Source organism: Podarcis filfolensis, assembly GCF_964270895.1.
Source record: "Podarcis filfolensis genome assembly, chromosome: 9".
NCBI lineage: Eukaryota > Metazoa > Chordata > Lepidosauria > Squamata > Lacertidae > Podarcis > Podarcis filfolensis.
The window spans coordinates 22,145,005-22,167,317 of NC_139610.1; the positions used below are offsets into that span (position 1 = coordinate 22,145,005).

Here is a 22,313-nt window from a genome sequence, read left to right on the forward strand (position 1 = left end):
CGGTATGGTTTTTTTTTTGGGGGGGGTTGTTGTGTCAGGTTAGCCATAATGATTCATATGTTGTTGGGGGATAGGTCATTGTCCTGTTGTGCTGTATATGTGATAAGAGGAAACACACTGGGGTGAAGATGTCCTCCTTTGCTTGTCCCCATGCTAGTTTAAGTTCGTTGGTTAATTTTTCTAGAAATGGCACAACATGATTGTTCCAAAGGGTATTCTTGTGTTTTTCCCCAAAGAAAACATGGCTGCCCCACTGGCCAGCAACTCTCCAACAGAGTCCCTTGCTCCTCATGATGCCTCTTGTTGGAATTACATTAACACTTCTTGGTGTTGTTGCATCTAAGAATGTAACACCTATAGCTCCCAAGGAAGGAAAACATTGTGATTAAATTCCATTGTGCTTTTGTGATGTAAGAGTCTGACTTTCTCACTTTTTGTGTTATACACAGGAAGGGCCTAACTCATTGGTTGACCATCTGCTTTGCATGCAGAAGATACCATATTCAATCCCCTGAATCTCCAGGTTGGGCTGGAAGAGAGCCCCGTCTGAAACCTAGAGAGCCACTGCCAATCAGTGTAGACCATACTGTGGTAGATGGACCAATGGTCTGACTCAGTATAAGGCGGCTTCCTGTGTTCCTAGTTGTAGAAGGAAGCCCATAGTGAGACACCATAATCTCCAAGTGACCTTATTTTTGAAGGACAGCCTCGGTGTGGGGTGACGGCGAAGTGGGTACCTGGCTCTGGTAAATCATTACATGAACTTGCTTTGTTTCTATGAGCTACTAGAGTTCACACTCCTCCCCAGTGCATCTCTAATCCAAATTACTGGTTGAAGAGTGTCCGAGGAGTGCAGGCATCTTGTCTCCAGTGCACATGCCTGGAGATGCATCCATGCAAACCTCAAGGCACTATGCTGTGCCCCGGTGATGATGAGACTCATTTTGAACTGTTGCCCAAATTGCAGAGATTTCACACATCCACATAATGTGTAGACTGAGCTCTCGGTAACACATACAGAAGCAGTTCGTATTTTTCTAGGGTAGCGGAACTTTAACAGAAATAGCAGCTCCCTTCTCTGTGTTTCAGTCAGTGCCATGTATTTATTCATGAAAACATGTAAAGAAGACAGGCAAGCTTAAGAATGGTGCTATGTAGAAGAGCATAGAGTCAGAAGAATATCCCTTTTTCCTTCTGTTGGGAGTTAAGGGGCACTGTTATTTTACTGTGGGCCCAGGGGACCTAAGAACATGTTGCCATGCAACAGAAATCACTTGGTGAGAAGGAGGACAGGCTGACATGGCTCGCAGCATGCCAGAGGGCACACACATTTTATGTTTAAATGCCCAAATATAATTAGTAGCATTTATATAATATGTCCTACCTATCCCAGGGGAGTGCTACCTTGTCCTCTGCATAGATCACCATTATATAGTAGCAGCAGCAGTAATGTTGTGAGTTTGAGGTGTTAACCTGGGTGCCAGACTCCTCTAATCCCTGGATCCAGTAAGTGTTAAAATCTAATCGAGGCTTCTAATTTTTGGAACAGCCAGGCTAGCCTCCTGACTGAGATGTAAGGAGCACAAAGGAAGGGTTCTGTCGGAGACTGCAAATGGCTGGAGGAGCCCCAGCCTCAACTCACATATAGTGAGACAGACAAAAATCAGAGTTCAGACTTGGAGAAGAAGCAGTGATGTGACTTAGAAGCAAAGCAGCAAGCTGGAGAGAGAGTCGGGGGAACACCTGAGATCAACATTTGATTTCTGTTTGAATCAAAGGTTGTGGCTATGAGAGAAACAACACCCTTTTGGGGTGTCGATCCTGTGAACCCCTCCATCATGGGCTCAGGTTGTATATATGTGTAAACAAACCATATATCATAATGATACCTCAGTCTCCATTGTGTCTTATTCCCAAAAGGAAACATGAACCCTGAGGTAAACTTCTGAAACCTCCCTGGAACTTCGCATCACTCTGAGATTGGGGTGGTGTGCCACGGTAATAATAATGTTTTAGTTTTAGATTTTTTTGGTTGGTTTTAATGTATGTTGCTTATTTACTGATGTTTAGTTGCTTTGAGATGCTTTTGTGAAAAAAAGAAACTATTAAGTTTAATTAATTAATTAATTGATAATATTTTCCGAATCATCTTTTAAATGAATCTCTGGGCAATTTACAAACATACCTCAAAGTAACTAAAATTAGTTTTTAAAACAGTACAAAAAAGAACAACAGTGCAAAAATAAACTTCTATAGTAGAGACCTTTTCATCATGCTGGAAGAGCCTGTCAAAACAGGAATGTATTCAATTGTTTCCAGAAAGTGCAAATAATGAGCACCTGTCATATCTCAACAGGGATGCTGTTCCATAAAACAAGAGGCAGCCATGTTGAACACCCTTCTTCAAGTTTCTGTGGAGCAGCATCCTGCTATTTTAGAGGTATTGGGGGGGGGGGAGACACGAGTTGCTTTGGAGTACCGATTTCTTGGTTGAGGTGAGATTTGAATATGGAACTTCCTTTCTTTTTAAAAAGATTTCTATTTAAACAAGAAAAATGAAAAAGAAATGAAAAAGATTGTATTGGTATTACACAGTGCAATACAGAATATCAGACAAAACCTCTGACAACAGAGGGGCTAGAAAGCAATAAATAAACATCCGAATGCAAAAAAAATCAGTCCAGAGATGTAGAAACAATATGAACGTACTTACAGGGAAAAGGTGGGGGCATATAATAATCAAATTTATTTATATTAATCTCACCATGTAAACAATAAAATGTATGAGTATCCCTCACATATTCAAGGGAGAGAGACATAGAAAATAGGAGTTGTTATATCAACCAAAACCTTTGGAAAGCCCTCAGTGGCAATTGACCACGCTCCTCATTGCTGACAAGCATAATCAAATTGTACCAAATGGAAAAAGATCTCTCTTTTAATTTGACCCATTGAGACCCTTAGCTTATATGCTGGCTTTTTCTAGAAGTGCCATTTCCCAAAATATAGAACACTAGTATGTAAAAATAAGCACTAGCAAGGTATCTGCAAAACCTGGCTATTGTAGTTTCACTACTGTAAGTAAATGGACTGTCAATTCTTTATTTTTAAGTTTTTCTTCTGTTCCTTCAAATAACCTCATAGTGCAAGCTGTGGGGTCAGTGCTGTATGAAGACTGACCTGTAATGGTATCAATTTCCTGAAATATAATGGAGAAGAACTGCTTAACCTTATCACACTTCCACCAAAGGTGGAAGTAAGTTCCAACAACCTTCCATGTTGGCAGCAGGAAGCATTTGCTAACTAGCCACTGTTCGTTCCATCTGAACCTGACCATACTGCAGTAAGTTTAAGCTATGGTTTATTGAAAGAAACCACCAAGATACTGGTTTGTGTCAATAAACCACAGCTTAAACTAACTGCAGTTGCTAGTTCAGAAATCATAACAAATGATAGCTAATTTAAACCAGGAAGCTAATGTTTCCAGTCTCCTCATGGCCATGCAAGAGGAGGAGAGAGGAACAAGTTAATTCCCAATAACATAAACATGGACTATGTACACACACATTTACTCTGTATTCACTGCATTCTCACCACTGGTTTGGGAAGCAGTATAGATATGAGAGCTGGACCATAAAGAAGGCTGATCACCGAAGAATTGATGACTTTTGAATTATGGTGCTGGAGGAGACTCTTGAGAGTCCCATGGACTGCAAGAAGATCAAACCTATCCATTCTGAAGGAAATCAGTCCTGAGTGCTCACTGGAAGGACAGATCCTGAAGCTGAGGCTCCAATATTTTGGCCACCTCATGAGAAGAGAAGAATCCCTGGAAGAGACCCTGATGTTGGGAAAGATGGAGGGCACAAGGAGAAGGGGACGACAGAGGACAAGATGGTTGGACAGTGTTCTCGAAGCTACCAGCATGAGTTTGACCAAACTGCGGGAGGCAGTGGAAGACAGGAGTGCCTGGCATGCTCTGGTCCATGGGGTCACGACGAGTCGGACACGACTAAACGACTAAACAACAACAATAGATATGACATTAGCTATCTTGTATGTATCCTGTTATTTCTTATAAAATGCTGCATTTTTATGGCTTTGCCCCCCAAATCCACTTTGATCCACCTCATGGAAAAGAATGACCCGTAACACCAGCCATGGTGTTAACATCTGAACTTAGCCCATGCTGGTTTGCAAAGTCCTCCTTCATCACTGGACTGTTCAGAATCAGCTTTTAGGCTAAGATATATATCGTGGCAGCAGATCCGATATCATGGATAGATTTGTTTGCAACAGTGAAACACATATATATTCCTAAACAATAGCAGGGGTTGTGGATCTGGCTTTGTAATATGTGTTCTCTCAGCAACTTCCATTGCTATCAGTCACCGAAAGTTACTGACTCCAATTAAACTCGGTGCGCATATCACTTCAAAGAGAGAATGAAAGCCAGAAATCTTTTCTCTGTAGTTTTCTTTCATGCTGATGCTACAGAATCAAGATTGGCGATTCTTTGCAAGAATCCCCATACCAAAATAGTAGCAACTTGAAAAGTGTTTCTGTTTATGAAATCCGATTTGCTATGGCATCTTAGAATGGTATCTGCATGGGAAGTTCTTATCCCCTTCTGCAGTAATGTTTAGGCACCACCCTTCTGTGGTCCAGACAGCTCTTTAATAGTGGATTGCTTCAACTAGACCACTAACAGTCCTTTGAACACAGGCTGTTCTCGATTAAGGAGGACACATGGTCACCTTACTTCTTAGGATCTTCACCTGCGCAGCCCATCTCTAGAATTACTCTAGAGTTACATCTCTAGAATTATGGAAGCAACAAATGGCAAGCCTGAGCCCATCTCCTCTGTGATTGTTAAGCAGCGCAAGCCAATCGCTGCCAGAGGCTTCCTGCTCGCTACCGCCAAACCCCTTAGCGTGCTGCAATAAAGATATTAAAATAGCAGATGCAAAACAGTTTTAAAGGCACCAAAGCAATTAAAAATAGATCGGCATCCAAAGTTAAAATTGCACAGCCATCCAGCACTGATGTCCCAGGAGAGCTGACTGCTGGCTCACACCCTTCTTCACGGGGAATGTATTGGAAAGGTTTTCGCATCTTCTGTAGCACCATTCTAGCTAGATCATTGTAACTCTGAGTGGCAAAAGAGAGAAAATGAATAGGCACAGAGCAAATGAAAGCTGGAAAACAGAGCATCTATATTAACATGGAAATGCATGATTACTTCTTGATTACTACTATTCTGCCTACTTTTAAATTACCCAATCAATTAGGATGCTTGGAGGGGGGACGACGAACTATGAAGAATGTGCTTTCGCTAATGCTGTTAAAAGTAAATGGGAAATTTTTTAACAGTATCAGATATAGTTATATTTTAATTACTTACAAAAATAGATAAGTAGCCATTTTATATCTGCATTCTGGATTTAATCTTACAGTGGTTGCATTTTTTTTTTTTACAATACTCATAGGAAAATGTTCCTAGTTACATGAGACATAATACATAGAAGGTAAGCAAACATTGTCTACACTTTAATTACAGAGCTAAAATAATTGGAAACTTTAAGGACATCAGAAGGATACTAATTCTTAATTCTTTTGGGAAAGGCACTAATATTCTGAGATGAGTGTCCTGCTCTTGAAGAATCAGTGTGGTGTAATGGTTAGAGTGTTGGACTAGTATCTGTGAGACCAGGGTTTGCAGTTCTACTCTGCCATGAAGCTCACTCGGTCACCTTAGGTCGGTTATCTTTGTCTAGCTTGCCTCACAGGGTTGCTGTGAGGATAGAGTGGGGAGAGAACCATGTACTCCAAGTATCTAAAGTAGGATGTTGTTGTTGTTGGCATCCATCAGTCTTGAGAGACTATGGAGTGCACCCAGGGGTGAAGTCAAACTGCTGCATTAGCGCACTGATTTGATCTCCCCAGGGAGCAAGCCTGGGCAGGGTGCATATTAGCCTTGCTGATATGGTTCAAAAGAAAGCAGAGCAATACGCATAGCTGTCAACTTTCAGATTTGAAAATAAGGGATCAGCAGCCTCAAAAATAAGGGACCAGCAGCCTCATCTGTCCCGGGGACAGTCTACGGGATATCTAACAATCCGGGATAGCAGCGGGAAGCAGCGGGAAACGGCGTTGGAATGAGGGAATTTCCCGCAAAAAAGGGGAAGGTTAACAGCTATGGCAATACGTTTGGCACCAACTTGGCTGCAGGAGTTGCCAGAAAGAGACGTACAAGATGCAATCCCACTGTCTTAGGGACTCGGCTCTGGGTTTGTATAGGATTTACTCCTTAGCCTTTTTTTCTCCTGAAGATATCTTGCAAAGTAGCAGAGGTTTAGGATCAGAGTTTTCCTTCCCCTGGATGGTAGGGTATAACTACCAAAATGTCCTACCACACCTTTCGTCACCCAAATAACACTTCCCAGCTCCACAAATAATGAACTAGATCAGGATTTCCCATACCTAGGTCTCCAGCTGTTTATGGACTACATTTCCCATCATCCCTGGCTAGCTAGCTAGGAATGATGGGAATTGTCATCCAAAAACAGCTGGAGACCCAAGTTTGGGAAACCCTGAGCTAGATGAATCAGTGGCACCTTTCTGTGTTCCAATGGGATGTTAAAGGGATCAGGCCACAATCTATTAAGCATGACGATGCAGAAGGGCTGTAACTCAGTGGCAGAGGAACTGCTTTTCAGGCAAAAAGTCCCAGGTTCAATCTTCATCATCTCCAGGTAGTGCCTGAAACCCTGCCTGAAACCATGGAAAGTCACTGCTAGTGCGCATAAATGATACTGAGCTTGGTGTGTAGTATTCCTTGGGCTTAGGGAAGGTACTCACTGTGTTAAGAAACCTTGCAGTGTGTCTACCTTAATAAGAGGTAGACCACCTTAATAGAGAGCCAGTGTGGTGTAGTGGTTAAGAGTGGTGACTCGTAATCTGGGGAACCGGGTTCGCTTCCCCGCTCCTCCACATGCAGCTGCTGGGTGACCTTGGGCTAGTCACACTTCTCTGAAGTCTCTCATCCCCACTCACTTCACAGAGGGTTTGTTGTGGGGGAGGAAGGGAAAGGAGATTGTTAGCTGCTTTGAGACTCCTTTGGGTAGTGATAAAGCGGGATATCAAATCCAAACTCCTCTTCTTCTTCTGTTCTAATACCAGGAAGCAGCAGGAGTCAGGAAAACATCGACAGCTGTATTTATCTGTGAGCAGCAGATCAGCAGCTCAGCAAAGCAAGCAGGGCTTGCTACATAGATTCTAGCCTGTTCCCACTGTACTATGGAGGGAGCCACAGCCAGGAAGAAGAGGGGAGTATTTGTTAGAGATCAGGCGTGTCTCTTAAGACTCACTACAAGGTGAACACTCACTGCAATGAGCTGACTCAATTTAAGACAGCTTCCTATATTTTCATTCATTTTCTTGGCACTCCCAAATTAAGGGAAGGTTTATAAATATCCTGCCTCCATGCATTGTTGTCCCGATCTGACTCAGGGATGTGCTTTGTGCATTTTTTTAAAAAAACCAGAGCCATTGCTTCAAGCAACACATCAAAAGTTATGTGTAGTCGTTAGGCTCTAAATAATTTCCATCTTTTAAAATATGCTGGTGCTGCAATCACTGTGCTCAGCCTACAAAAGTCAGCGACTACCAACCTTCATGTATAAAAACCCCCATCTCCCTGCTGCTCTATCAAAACACACCCATGCACACACAAAACAGGATAGAAACCGGAGTTTTCTTCAGTCTGATATGGGCTAGAGTAGTTGATGCAATCACCCAGGTATTGTGTTGCAGGGCATGAAAGGTTTCTCTTCAATAAAACTCCAGAAATCCTGGGGAAAAGGATGTAAATTAAAGCAAGAACTCAAATGTCATGTAGTGTGTGGCTCACAGAAGCATAATGATGTTTGAGTTATCAGAAAATTCCTCACGTTAAATATTCAACACAGTGTCTACATGCAAGACTTCGAGCAGTGGGGAGAGGAAAAATAGTGCGAGGAAGGTAAATATCTTGCTAGATTTGAGAAACTGACACAGCCGTGACTCCTCTGCCGAATGTAATTCAAAGAATATTAATCCTCTCCAGCTCTTCCATCTTTTATTAAGCTTACAACAGCAGGCAGGAAAAAAGGGACGGGAATAAAGTTAAAAAATTGATAAGCATTAAAAATGTAGACTGCAAATGAACACAGATAATAGTAGCAGCAGATGCTCAGTTCCTGGTCAACAGCCAGTCTATCCTGATCTCTCCCCCTCTCTCTTTCAGAGTGTCTCCATCTATAGCTTGCAATTTGCTTTCCTATTTGGTCTAATGTGAGTAGTGCAGGAAAGATAATTTCACTCTCATTTTCCTCTCCCAAATATTGAACTAGATATAGTTTAGGGATGCAGTTTGGATTTTGTTTACACACGGTTAGTTATTACGAAAACTCCTTCCATTCGCATGGATATCAAGGAGGCGAAGCAGAGATGTCTCCGCTACAGTGCAACAACTGATTCTTGTAGACCCTGGACTAACGCTATTGTCAATATTTCCTGACCCAGTGCAGAATGAATTATATAAAGAGATAATCATTTTCTTACTTGGAGCTGCACATATGGGAGTTGCTCAGCACTGGAGATACCACATGCATTGTGCTCTTAAGCAGGCATAGGCAAACTCAGCCCTCCAGATGTTTGGGGCTACAATTCCCATCATCCCTAGCTAACAGGACCAGTGGTTAGGGATGGTGGGAATTGTAGTCTCAAACATCTGGAGGGCTGAAGTTTGCCTATGTCTGCTCTTAAGGGTTGGGAGAGCAGAATCTGGGCATTAGTTGTGGTGGAGACACCGACAGTGTGCAATAGACAGGCCAGAGGAGTCAAAATGCGGAAATCTTTCTCCATTACCTGGTACCCCTTCATTGTTTATATTAATAAAAAGGGGTAATTACATCCTCTGATTTTGCAAAGACCTTTGCAGGCAGGTAAGGTAAAGGTAAAGGGACCCCTGACCATTCGGTCCAGTCGTGACCGACTCTGGGGTTGCGGCGCTCATCTCACTTTATTGGCCGAGGGTGCCGGCGTACAGCTTACGGGTTGTGTGGCGTACAGCTTATGGGTCGTGTGGCCAGCATGACTAAGCTGCTTCTGACGAACCAGAGCAGCGCACGGAAACACCGTTTACCTTCCTGCCGGAGCGGTACCTATTTATCTACTTGCACTTTGACGTGCTTTCGAACTGCTAGGTTGGCAGGATTGCAGGCAGGTACAATTCCTAATAATTTGTGGTCACTGGTTTGATAGCAGTTTAACCTCTTTTACCTTACATTAAGCATTCTGTCTTGATTGTTAGAGTTTGCAATAACTTAATGACATTTTTGCACCTCACTTTCAACAATATACACATTTCTGTGCACATTGATGCATTTCGGGGTTGGGGGGGGGTGACCTGCATTGCAAAATTCAGACAAGTACGAATTTTGAAAGGAAGCTGTGTTTCGGATTGGTTCCTGAAGTGCAATTTAGGAGTGTTCGCATAAAAATGTGAATGGAAAGAAATCCCTGGTCATTTCCCACCTTCCGAGTCACACACTCTGCTCTGCATGCTACAGGGAATATAGAGACTTGTGCCAAGAATGCGTAGCACACCACTAAGCTAGTAAGAAGCATGGGTCATGCTGCAAATCGGGGTTTGATGTTATGCCTGCAACTGCTTTAACTAGCTCCTCTCTCAGCCCTTCTGGGATTCAGCTTCCTATGGCCCAGTGCTGATAAGTTTCAAGGCTTTCTGCAATCAAGCTGTATATAAATTTTATGAAATAAAATGCATAAAAACAATACATTAGTATACCCATGGACAACGAATTTACCTTATTTGCTCCTGTTGAAACTCTAAGGAGCTTCTGTCAGCCAGAGAAAACTATACTGAGCTAGTTGGGCCAATGATCTGACTCTGTATAAGATGGTCCTGTTTCATTTCCCTCTCCTTGCTTACTGGGACCTCTGAGCAGGGAGAAAGAAGGCTAGGCAAGAAAGAGAGGGTATAATTTAGCATGCTTAGCAACTCTGTTTGTATTAATTGCCATTTCTAATAAACCAGCAGCCTCATACCCAGCATTGCTCCGGAATTCTTAAAAAACTGAAAAACCAGTGCTGTTTTCAAAGGTTACGTTCGCCATCTTGATTCAAAATGGCATCCAATTGCGTTCAATCTTAAACAAACAACTGCTTCTTGATCACAGGAACCAACCTGCAAAGTTACAATATCTTAAGAAGTGTCCAGGTGCATAGCAAACAGACAACATTCAACATTGTATAGTAGATTGCCACAGAACAAATTAAGTCAGAGGAGTCAAAAGCGGGCAGAGTCAGAACCAAAAGTTGGTGGTGCAAGAGAAAGAAATGCGTGGAGTATGCAGCATAGCAGGATTACATCACATCCTGCCCACCCCATACTTCTTTCTTTGTTCTTCTTCCTCCCCTCCATATCTCCACCTGTTTCAGCTCCCTCTCCCATTTCCCTCTTCTATTAACACAGATCTGAATTGATCATTTGCAGAGGGGCACATAAAATTAGCCTAATGGCCGCTTGTGGCCCCTGGAAGCAGGTTTCTCACCCCAAATTTAAAGTAAGCTGTTACAATATGACGTGTGCTGAATATGAATTCTTCCAGCATGTAGCTCTGTGTATTGTGTAGCCCAAGTTGGTCACATTTCCCCCTTTTTCACATTTGTAGCCAAATCTCTGACTGCGGTTTCGGAAAGTTATGATAACTCGATAGTTCCAGATTATATGATATTCGGTTGCTAAACAGTTTAACTCCCACAAACTCCGTCTTACTTTTGTTGGGAAGGGTACAGGGGGTATAAACGTAAGGAGTTTTTCCTTGTGTAGACCCTGGAGATGTCACAACTGAATTGCACTACTGGAGTGAACAGAAGTCTTAGTTATAGATTATATATGTGTGTCTTTTTTGCTTGGTAGGCAGCTTAACTTGAGTGAACAAATACTTTCCTGCACCTGAGAAATAAAAGTTTTCCCTTCCTATCCCACTTCAATATGGGCTTCATCTACATCCACTTCCAAAGCCTTAATTTCCCTGTCTTCACACGTAGTTTTGGTCTACCTGTCCTCTTTGTTATCATCATCTGAAACATCAGTCTAATATTAGATACATTCCTCTGTGGGCTACTGCAAAAGGATGAACTCAACCAGTCTAATAAGCCTTTTCCATCTCTAACTAATACACTTTTGTTTGGATTGCTATTGGGAAATAGAAGATGCACTCAGCCTTTGGAGTGCTAAACAGTCCCTGGTGTGGAGAAGCTGTCAAAAGACTGGTGGCTCACAAGTGAAATACTCATTCCCTGATGAGGTTTACTGGAGTTCCTTTCTTAATGGAGTTCAGCTTGCTTTTGTTTTCCTTTATTCAATTTCAGACTAAGCAAACTGTCCCAAGGTGAGCGTAGAAGAAAATCAGGAGGGTTATTTAAAAGGTATTTAAAAACTGGAATAAATCAGACAGGAAATATGGGAATGGCCTGCTTCTGTCCCAGCCAGGGCACAGCATCCCCTTGTTCTAGTTGCAGACGAAGCCAGTCTGGTTTTTAAGACGTCTTTTATTGTGGAAAGACAAACTTGTGAAAGGTTAACAAGGCCTTAAATTCTTAAATACGGCATTCATCAAATAAATGAGGGTGGAAAACTACCGTAGGCTCAGAATAGCAGGTGGCCATGGTGGCACAGAGCTGAGACTTGCAAAACTGATATAATTGTTCAGTTTGGTTTAAATTGCAGGGTATAAAATGCATTGCATGTGAAATGTGTTTTTTTTTAATGATCCATCCTGTCTTGCAAGTTTCTGTGCCTGTCAAGCAGCTGAGACAGAATTAGGTGCAAGGATCCCAAGTCAACAAAAGGTTATACTGGAATTAAAAGGATTCTTTTAAATTAGGCATCAACATTTTTTAAATATATATAAAATGGTCCTGCCAGTCATGGAGAATCTCCTTCCACCCTCCTCAGAAATGCCAGCATTGCTGTTTCCTCAGCTTGAACTGACAGCAGGAATAGGAAAGTTATGGCGAATCTCTGTGATGCCTCTGCTGTGTGAAGAAGCAGGTGTGTGGATGGGTAGCAGTGCTGGGAAGAGGCATGACTGGCTGTCACTTTCTTTCTTTTTTTTAAGATTACAAACATACAAACATACATTTCACACAGTCCTTAAAAATGTTCATACATACCCACACTCAGTCCCACAAATACTGTATTTTTTGCTCTATAGGACGCACCCGACCATAGGATGCACCTTGTTTTAGAGGGGGAGAACAAGAAAAAAAAATTCTCCCCCTCTCTGCTCAGCGCCCCTTCAGTGAAGCGGCAGGAGAAACGGAGCCCCTTCCATTTCTCCTGCTGCTTCGCTGAAGGAGCGCTGTGCACCTCTCCCTTTCTGCTGAAAAGAGGAGAGTCTTGCTCTCCCGGCTTCAGCAAAAGGAAACCGAAGCCTCCAGAGCGAGAGGGGTCGGTGCGCACTGACCCCTCTCACTCTCCCGGCTTCAGCGAAAGCAACGTGAAGCCTCCAGAGCGCGGAGGGAGCGCTCCCTCTGCGCTTTGGAGGCTTTGCGTTGCTATCGCTGAAGCCAAGGAGCCTGCATTTGCTCCATAGGATGCACACACATTTCCCCTTAATTTTTGGAGGGGAAAAAGTGTGTCCTATAGAGCAAAAAATATGGTACTTCCTTTTCTCACTGTCACTTTCATGGCAGCTAATAATGATCAAACCCAATATGTCATAATAATGACTAGGGCAAAGGCTCAAGGAAAGACCTGCAAGCTATTTAGAAGTTAGGGGACAGTAGCACCCATTACAGCTATCCATAGCCATCTCCCCAACTTTTATCAGCTGTGTTTGCTGCCCCCAGAGGGTGAAGACCCTCTAGCCCATGGGCCCAAATAGGCCCAGCAAGAGTCTTAATTTGGTCCATGAGGCCATTTCCCCCAAGCCACACCCACTTACCCTGCCAAAACACTTTTCAAAGGTGCTGTTGTCCCCTGACATCATCCTGATGCCAGGTGATGGACAGGTGAGTGTCTGGAAAAGATGCATGTCTCAAACTATGGAAAGCCACTTCCAGATACTGTAGAGAAGACCGTAGAGAGCTAGATGGACCAATGGTCTTACTTGGTATAAGACAGCTTCTTACACAACAGCTACCTGAGTGATAGGCCATGTGATTTAAGATCAACCCACTTTTTATTGCACTCTGCTATTGGCAGGTAGCACAGATCAGTTTTATATACAAGGAAGATGCAGAATTGTATTTTGTACATTGTGAGCAGCCATAACATTTTCAGAAAATACCAGTACAGGGGTGCCTCAAGAGAAGGGGCTTCAGCGTGAATCACACCCTGGTTTGATTCAGTGTGTCTGGATATGCCACACAGTCACTCACAGAGGCTTCATTTCCCAGAAGAAAAAGACCATCATCAGTTATAATTCAAGGCAAACCATGTTAGGATCAAATGGAAAGTTTAATTCAGCTGCATTGTTCAGTGTGAAAAGACCATTTGTTGCAAGCTGTGTTGATGAGGTATTGAATGCAAAAAGTTAAATTTAGATTTCAAACAAAGGCATGATGAATGGCTAGGGGAGGGGGAAGCAGGTAAAGCTAAGATAAGGGAAACAAAGAGAACAGGTCGGGTGGACAAAGTAATTCATCCTCCCCCCTTTTTTTTGCAAGATTAGATTTATTAATGACTTTTTCATGAAACAGGGCTGGGTTTAAAATGCAAAAAAAATGTGAGAGGAAATAAAGATCTGTAACTGTAAGCAGTTTTATGTAAAAGACATGTTTGTAATGAGAAAGTTAAGTAATACATTGATATTTGTTGCCATCAGCCAATATTTCATACTGTTTGCAATGTTGTTTCTATTGTATTTTGGAGGCGGGCAGGAGTTAGATAGCAGGACAGAATACATTTGTCCCTGGGAGGGAGAACATTTGAGGCAGGATGAGATTATGAAGGCCTTTTTTTAGATCAGTGCTAAACTGGATGTAACATTGGGAGTTATATGATCATATCTCCCATGTATGCCTTAGAGTTAAAAGCAGGCAAGAGAGGTGAAATTCTCCAACATTTTTTTTTAAATTACAAAACTCTGAGAAATTATGGCCAACTCAATGTTGAATGAATCTCTATTGTTAGTTCATAGTGGTGAATGAACTCCACACCCCCTGCTTTAAATAGTGGTGTGAAAAGTATTGCAGTAGCTGCAGGTTGATTTACACGCTGAATATAACTTTCAACTTGTACCTAATTACTTTCCATCTGGGACTAATGAATCTGACCATTCAGCATTCTTTCTGCAGAAACTCCGAAGGCTTGGGCAAATAATATCAAGTCACTGGTGTTAAGAGCAAAGAACAAAGGCAAAATAGTTGTTTTTTATGTGCATTTTTTATTTTTTTACCTCTGCACAATTCTATTAATAATTCAGTATATCACAGTAAGAGCTGCAGTACCCACAACACAAGGGAATAGACCTCGGACAAAATACAATGCAACAATCTGCTTTTTAATTCATCAAATGCAACAAAGGTCTATTGAGGTTCAAAATCACCCAAGAGACACAAGAAACTTTGTGTCATTCTCTGCCTAGCATCTCTAAGATGTAGGCTGCTCAGCGGTCAGAAATATGGACAAAATGCATTCCTCAGACTTGTTTTCCTGTTCAAACTAATTTAAAGTTTACATCAGGGGCAGCCAATATCATGCCCTCCAGATGTTCTAGACGTCCAACTCTCATCAGCCCCAACCATTTTGACCAATAGTCAGGGATGGGGGGTGTTGTAATCCAACATCTGGAGGGCACTAACTTGGCTATCCTGCCTGACACATTCTTAATTAAAAAAGCCACTTCTGTTGCCAACACAGTAAGCCCCTAAACTGAACTTTTAAAGAGTTTGCCATTTTGTTCCCCAGAAATGTGCCCTCATGTGTTTTTGCTCCCTTATTCCCCCCCGTCACCTCGCCTTTTGTTTTCCTGGAGGGAACCCCCCTCCCCCAAATCTGGCAATGTTGGCTCAGCTCTACTGTATGTATATCAAATATAATAGGGGCTGATCTGCAAAATCCCAATCGCCATGCTATACAGGTGCTGCTCTCCATCCCTGCACCTGCATAAAGAGGACAGCAGATTTATCACAAAACTGAGAGTCAGGTGGTCAACTACCACCAGCACTTACTGGTTTCTGACTGTGAGATTTCACACATTCTCTGGCCAGTATTTCCAGTCTGGGAACTGGGAAATGGACATAGTCATTCCACAACTGTGATTTCTGGCTCTCACGTTTGTATCAAGTTTGCAAAGGCTCAGCTGGGCCCCCCCTTCCGTGTATGTGTGTGTTTGTGTGTGTGTGGTTGGACACTGCCCCAGTGCAAAACATTAAATCCATTGTCATGGTTAGGGGACCCTCACGGCCTAGGACCCTCGTACCTACGGGACCGCCTCTCCCGGTATGCCCCACGGAGGACCTTAAGGTCCATAAATAGCAACACCCTAGTGGTCCTGGGCCCTAAGGAAGTTAGATTTGCTTCAACCAAAGCCAGGGCCTTTTCAACACTGGCTCCGGCCTGGTGGAATGCTCTGTCTCATGAGATCAGGGCCCTGCAGGACCTGATTTCTTTCCACAGGGCCTGTAAGACAGAGTTGTTCTACCTGGCCTTTGGCTTGGAGCCAATTTGGTTCCCTCCCCCTCATTCTTTTTCCTTTCTGCTCCTGTGATGAGGCTGCATTTTAATATTTTAATGTTTCAATATTTTAATGCTGTATTTTAATCTTGTTTTTAAATTGTATTCATTCAACTTGTTTTTATTATTGCTTGTTAGCCGCCCTGAGCCCAGCCTTGGCTGGAGAGGGCAGGGTATAAATAAAAATTAAAAAATAAATAAATAGTGGCTACACTTCCTGCTCCTCTGAGTAGATCCAGTACTGCATCAGGTGGCTTTGCTTTTGCAGATAGTGCTTCTACTTATGCAAGTTAGGATGCTTGCTTTTCATCAATTCCCCTACCGCCCCCCCTCCCCAAGTTATTCCTGAGGGTTCCTCTGGAACACAATTCGATATAATGCAGTAGCGGGGAGGAGAATCCACCAAAATTGGGTGCCTTGATTTGTGCAAATGGAAGTCCTTTGCACTAAGGCGCACGGTTACCATTGGATATGACCCACCGTTCTGCCAGCATGCAGATTATTCCACCAGGAACCGGCATTATTATTAAACAGGAAGAGTGTTTGAGAAAGATACTCGATCTGCTAAACTGCATCAGCACCTGAAGACAGGATGCAAAATCCTTACCTCAGCATTCAGCTGAATCGACAACAAATCATGCTGATTGCATGTCTCTGTTTGTAGCTAATCTGAGACAGAAGGACAATTAGATTGTTGTTGTTGGTAGTGTGGATAAAAATAAGAAATAAAACACAGCATATGAAACACAGTGAACCAACTTCCAGGAGGCTGGGAATCTGTTCAATTAATTTATGGCCAAACCAATCAATAAATCTCACTTGATTATTTTTTGTTGTTGCTTCTCAGCAGTTGGATGTGTGAACTGGCTCTTTTGAAAACATAGATCCATGATGGTTCATTCATTCAGGCACTTGATATTGCAGTCATGAAGTATGTGGCCAACACACATCAGTCTAATGGCAACAACCCCACACTGCTAAAAACCAAATGGGAGATTTGAGGCTGACTTCAACAGGAAGACGGTTGCATACATATGAAGCCATTGGGTCATCTTTGTTTAAAAATCAGTTGTACGAGTAGGAAGGATGCCACAACATTATTCACTGGTTTCTAGGTACATGTAATATTTGACTGTGATGAGATTTCAGTTATAAGCAACAGATCAAGCCTTTCTTATCTTTATCATATTGTTACAGGTTAATTAATGACAGGGCAGGGGACCACGTTATTAAAATAAACAGGTAACTGTGTATTGACTGGGTATTTTGACTCAATGTGTAGGTTCATTCCTTTCCTCTTTTGCTGCCCCCTCTAACCTCAGCAGCCCTGCCTCTAAACCTTCTAGAAGCAACCAACTCTTCCTATCTGTTGGCCTGTGTGCTGTTTCCTCTCAGCCAAGCCAAATTCTGTATTCCCTGCGAAGCCACAATATTGCATTACTGACATTCCCTCCTCAGCCCTTCTTATTGTCTGGAAACAGTTTGTGATGTCACAGCAGGGAAGCCAATGCTGGGTGAAGTTGGGATTGTAATACAAGCAACGGGCGACCGATAGCGCTCTTTCCATAGCAAACATCTATGAGCATGCCTGCACACTGCACAGAGACTAGAATGCAAATTCCAGAGGGCCTGATGCAAACCAGGCTGGAGTGTGTGCGTGCGTCTGTGTGTGTGTGTGCACGCACGCACACATGCATATATACACATTCACACACTTACACACGGTTGATTGGTGTCAACCCTTCTTCAATGTGCATTCAAGTCTGCAAAGTCTGTTCATAAATAATAATATTGAAAAACAATCATAGCCAGACATGTAAGGTAGTTTTTCATTCTCCAAGTAGTTTCTTAAGGTAATACATTATTTTCACTTAGGAACACTTCACAGGCTGATCATAAGATTTGCTGTGCCAGCACATAAGTAAAAATGAAGTACTGGTAGATGCATCAGGACAAAGTCACTTGACTAGGGCTCATGTCTTTTTCTGAAGTCACTATTATTTTGCTTATAGGTCGGGAAAAATTGTGTGGGAAATAATTGACCCAGGGTTCACTAGAGAAAAAGAAAAGGTCCATTTTGGTTACAACCCAGTTGAAACAATTATCCACCCTTATACTTAATAATACAGGACAAGAAAGAAATCTGCATGTAGTGCTGGAACTCAGGAGAAAAGATGGAGCTTTTCTCAGCACTGCTGAAATACTAAGCTTGACAACCAGGAGGAAAGGCCCATTGAAGTCCCTCGGGTTTATGGGTGAGTAGTAAGATGACGTAGGTGGCGCTGTGGTGTAAACCACTGAGCCTCTTGGGCTTGCTGATTGGAAGGTTGGCGGTTCGAATCCCCATGACAGGGTGAGCTCCCATTGTTCTGTCCCAGCTCCTGCCAACCTAGCAGTTCAAAAGCACGCCAGTGCAAGTAGATAAATAGGTACCACTGTGGCGGGAAGGTAAATGGTGTTTCTGTGTGCTCTGGCACTTGTCATGGTCCTCCATGTGCCAGAAGTGGTTTAGTCATGCTGGCCACATGACACAGAAAACTGTCTGTGGACAAACACTGGCTCCCTCAGCCTGAAAGCGAGATGAGCGCTGCAACCCCATAGTCGCCTTTGACTGGACTTAACCGTCCAGGGGTTCTGTACCTTTTACCTTTTAAGATGAGGATTAGTATACAAGATCTTTCAGTGTTTGGCAGCTGTGTACAAGTCCCAAAATCAATGGGCTGGTTTCAAGATTATGATTAGCCAGTTTGGGTCCATTTATGTCGCTTCAAGATGTGTACACTATTCTATGAGAGATAGTCTTCAGTTCAGCAGCAACTCTCTATTCTTTTGCCCCCGAGAGGCGTATGCAGTAGACAGTACACATGCAATGGTGAGTCTGCCCAAATCTGGAATTCCTGCTTCCCCATTTCTCACACAATCTTCAAACATGCTGATTGGTGCACTCCTTGGCTTTTTGTAGTAAAGTTTGGCAAAGAGGAAAGGAATTAACTGGAAAGTAAGGAGGGCATCTGTGGACCCATGGAGCCTGTGGGTCAATGGATTGTTCATATGTTTTTTAACTCCCTCTTCCCTTCAGCATGGTTTTTAGAATTCTGTGGGTTTTTAGAATTCTATGGGTGGTCATGACTTGACTAAGATTGAGATGCATCAATGAGTAAGGATTGCAGATTAAATTAAGTTCTGTTTTCCTAGTCTTCCCTGCATAATCTGAGCATTGCTTTCTTGGTTACATTTGTGTATGATGGAGAGACAGAATCTACAAACTGGGATTTATCTCACTGTGAAGAAAAAACCCCCAAAACTCTCAGGGATTAGACTTTTGGTCCTCAGGTCTGCTGAGTTTATAATTATTGTTTCTGGCTTGAACCCATATCCCCCAACTTTATTGAAAATGGGTCAGGCAATACGCATTGGTTAGTCACATTGAGCTTAGCTGTGCTTTGGCTGTGGTGCACCACGACTAAAGTGGGCCAGTCACATTAAACCCAGAACAAAGACTGGCTCAGTCTCAATTTGCCCATGATGTCTTATCTCATTTTTCCTGTCACTCAGTGTAGTGGCGCTATAGGAAAGCAGTAGAGTTGATAAGATATGCACAAACCAAAGATCATTATCTTCCCCAGACCACATCAACAACACATGCGTTATGAAAATGCAATTTACCTTGATCTCTTCCCGCCACCCATTGATTTTGGTGGGGGCTTCTGTTTCGGCCCGCGAGCCTCCAAATTGCAGCAGATTACTATCATTACGGTGCCTCTCTCCGAAACCACCATGTTACCGTGTGCCTGGAAATTTCCATTTTAATATCTTTCAAGTCCTGCCATATTGTTTGCAAAGTTAATTGAAGCTGACGGATGACGCTGTTGAACTTTGGAGGAGGAGGAAGGCGGGCAAAGCCACCGTTATTCAAATGGGATTTTCAAGAGGAGCAATAAACAAGTTCTTTTCATTCACAGATCTATTTAAACCAGGTGCTAAACAGTCATAGCGTCCAGGTGAGGGGAGGAAAAACAACAACACCACACACTATGGAGATGAGTGGATAATTCTGAATCTGCCGGCCACTTGCGGTGTATGAAATGACACAATATTATAACCAATCCTTTTACAATGTCACTGAGGCAATCTTTCAGAAGCTTTGAAGTTATTTATTGATATATTTACCAAGTGATGATTTACTCAGTGAGGCAAAGTGACTATTTGATACTGATTTCCCCTCACTGACAGCTTATCTGTGTTTTTTATCTTACTCTGTCATTTCCCCTCTGCTTCATTCCATCATAGGTGAAAACTGGAGGGGGGGCGGGAGGTGAGCAATGGTGGGGAGTCAATAAAGTCAAATGATTTTTAGTGTCTCTTTCCCATGGTTGTTGTATTGCCCCAGTCAGTTATCATCCATCAGAATGTATTTTCGATACCGTTATAGTTTGTGGGTGGGAGAAAGACTCCCCTAAATTCCTGGAACCAGAAAGGGGTTAGAATTTAATCAAGACCCCCAAATCCCCGGATCCAGCAGGTAGTCAGTTCCCAGAATAGCCTGACAATGGCTGCTAAGGCAAAGTGATGAGCTGTTAAGAAAGCAGGGACTCTGGGCCAGATGCAAATGCATGGAGTCCTGCCCTGAGCTCTGAGAGAGAAAGTAGAATTTAGGATTGCTGTGATGGGATTGCAGTGATGTGAAGAGGCTTCATTCAGAAGGGAGTCAGAGCCATGACTGGGGTCAGTTTGAATCCCAGGTTGCAGTTATAAGGAGCAGCAAGACTCCCTTGGAGTAGAAGGCTGGAATACTTTCCCAATGCTATAGCAAACGTTTTACTTTGCTGAGCTGCTGCATGCAAATAGTTTTTGACATGGCAACAGGAGCTATTTAAAGAAGCTGCATCTGGCCTCAAGATTAAATACCCACAATTCTTTGAGGGTGAGGCTAGGCTACAGACGTGGCTTGGGTTAATGCCAGTTAATTGTAATGACTTAACTTAAGTACCGTTTGATAAGGATGCTGAGAATTCTCCCTCAAAAAACATTAGCCCTTCCTTCCTGCAAAACTGTAGTTTCTGGGATTCCCTGAGGGGGAAAAAGGAGGAGGATGAAGAGGTAACTAAACTTTTTTTAAACGAAGGATCACACTGAAGGTTGGCCTGCATAATGAGACCCTCATACTAGCAGACACGTGCCACGCATGCACCCCATACGTTTATAATGTGGGAGATGTAAGCAACCTGCACACATGTGCAGACACATGCTCAACAAAGGCAGGTAGGTACAGACTCAGCAGACACTGGCCCTATTTGCATTATATAATTTGAAACAGTACCATGGCTTCACCCAGCCCCCAAATCCTGAAAAGTGTAGCTTGTTAAGAGCGTTGGGAACTATAAAAAAGGTAAAAGGTAAAGGACCCCTGGATGGTTAAGTCCAGTCAAAGGCAACTATGGAGTTGCAGTGCTCATCTTGCTTTCAAGCTGAGGGAGCCGGCCTTTGTCTGTGGACAGCTTTCTGGGCAGGGCCGTCTTCACCCAGCGGTGCAAGGGGTGTGGGGCACCTGGGCGCCAAATTCTAGGGGGCACCAGGTGCCCGCCGCTCAAGCCACCTAAGCTCTTAACTATCTACCTGTTATGAAATAATAAATAATTTTGATCAAGCTAGGAAAACAAAATACATATATACCTAGGTATTACCAAAATGTATACTTACTGTTTCACTAAAGGACTTTTGACTTTGTGCACTCATTTACCAAAGACGCACCGCGCCAGCAGTGGCTGCGCTTGTCATTCACAATGGCGGTGCTTGTCAGACTCAATGGCGGTGCTTGTCATTCACAATGGCGCCATGCACGTGAAATGAACTCTTACATCAAAATATTATGTTACGTATTGCATTGAGCTGCTATGCGGCAGCGGGTTCAGCGGCACCTTTGACATGACTGATGTTTCTCCTACTTAGGTGCCTAAACAATACTTATAAGTTTAAGTGTGGTAGTGTTGTATACTTAAGTATAAGAGTATTGTAAATAAATGAGCAAATAAAAAAGCTTGTTTCTTTTTCCTCCTTTCGTAAACAAGAGATAAGGTGTGAGCGTGGTATATGACATAAGCATAATAAAAGTTAATTTGGGGGTTAAACTAAATTTGGGGTGCTGGGCAGATTTTGCACCCCAGCGGCGCATATGCTAAAGACTAAACCGCTTCCGGTGCAACGGAACACCGTGAAGGAAACCAGAGCGCACGGAACTGCCGCTTACCTTCCCGCCACAGCGGTACCTATTTATCTACTTGCACTGGTGTGCTTTCAAACTGCTAGGTTGGCAGGAGCTGGGAAAGAGCAACGGGAGCTCACCCTGTCATGGGGATTTGAACCGCCAACCTTCCAAACAGGAAGCCCAATAGCTTACCCCTTACAGAGGTTCAATTCAAAGCACCCTGAAAAACTACATTTCCCAGGATTCCTTGGGGGAATTCATGCATTGTAAACATGCATTCATTGTGCTTTAAATATATGCTGTGGATGTGACCTCAGCTACTCCATTCTCTGCCTACCCCTCCTCTCATTCATA

General features: G+C 42.9%; 1 long non-coding RNA gene across 8 annotated transcripts in view; it reads left to right on the forward strand.

Moving 5' to 3' along the window:
- Nucleotides 1–22,313, forward strand: part of LOC310770310 — a 159,985-nt gene that overhangs the window by 58,582 nt on the left and 79,090 nt on the right. For 2 of the 8 annotated variants that reach the window (XR_014552048.1, XR_014552052.1), the window contains exons 3-4: nt 450–1,998; nt 5,490–5,528. The exons of 3 other annotated variants lie outside the window; for them this stretch is intronic. This is a non-coding gene — a long non-coding RNA (uncharacterized lncRNA). Of the gene's footprint in view, nt 1–449; nt 1,999–5,489; nt 5,529–7,182; nt 8,139–22,313 lie in introns of those variants that run through there. 3 more of the 8 variants (XR_014552053.1, XR_014552054.1, XR_014552049.1) reach the window with 3 other exon arrangements.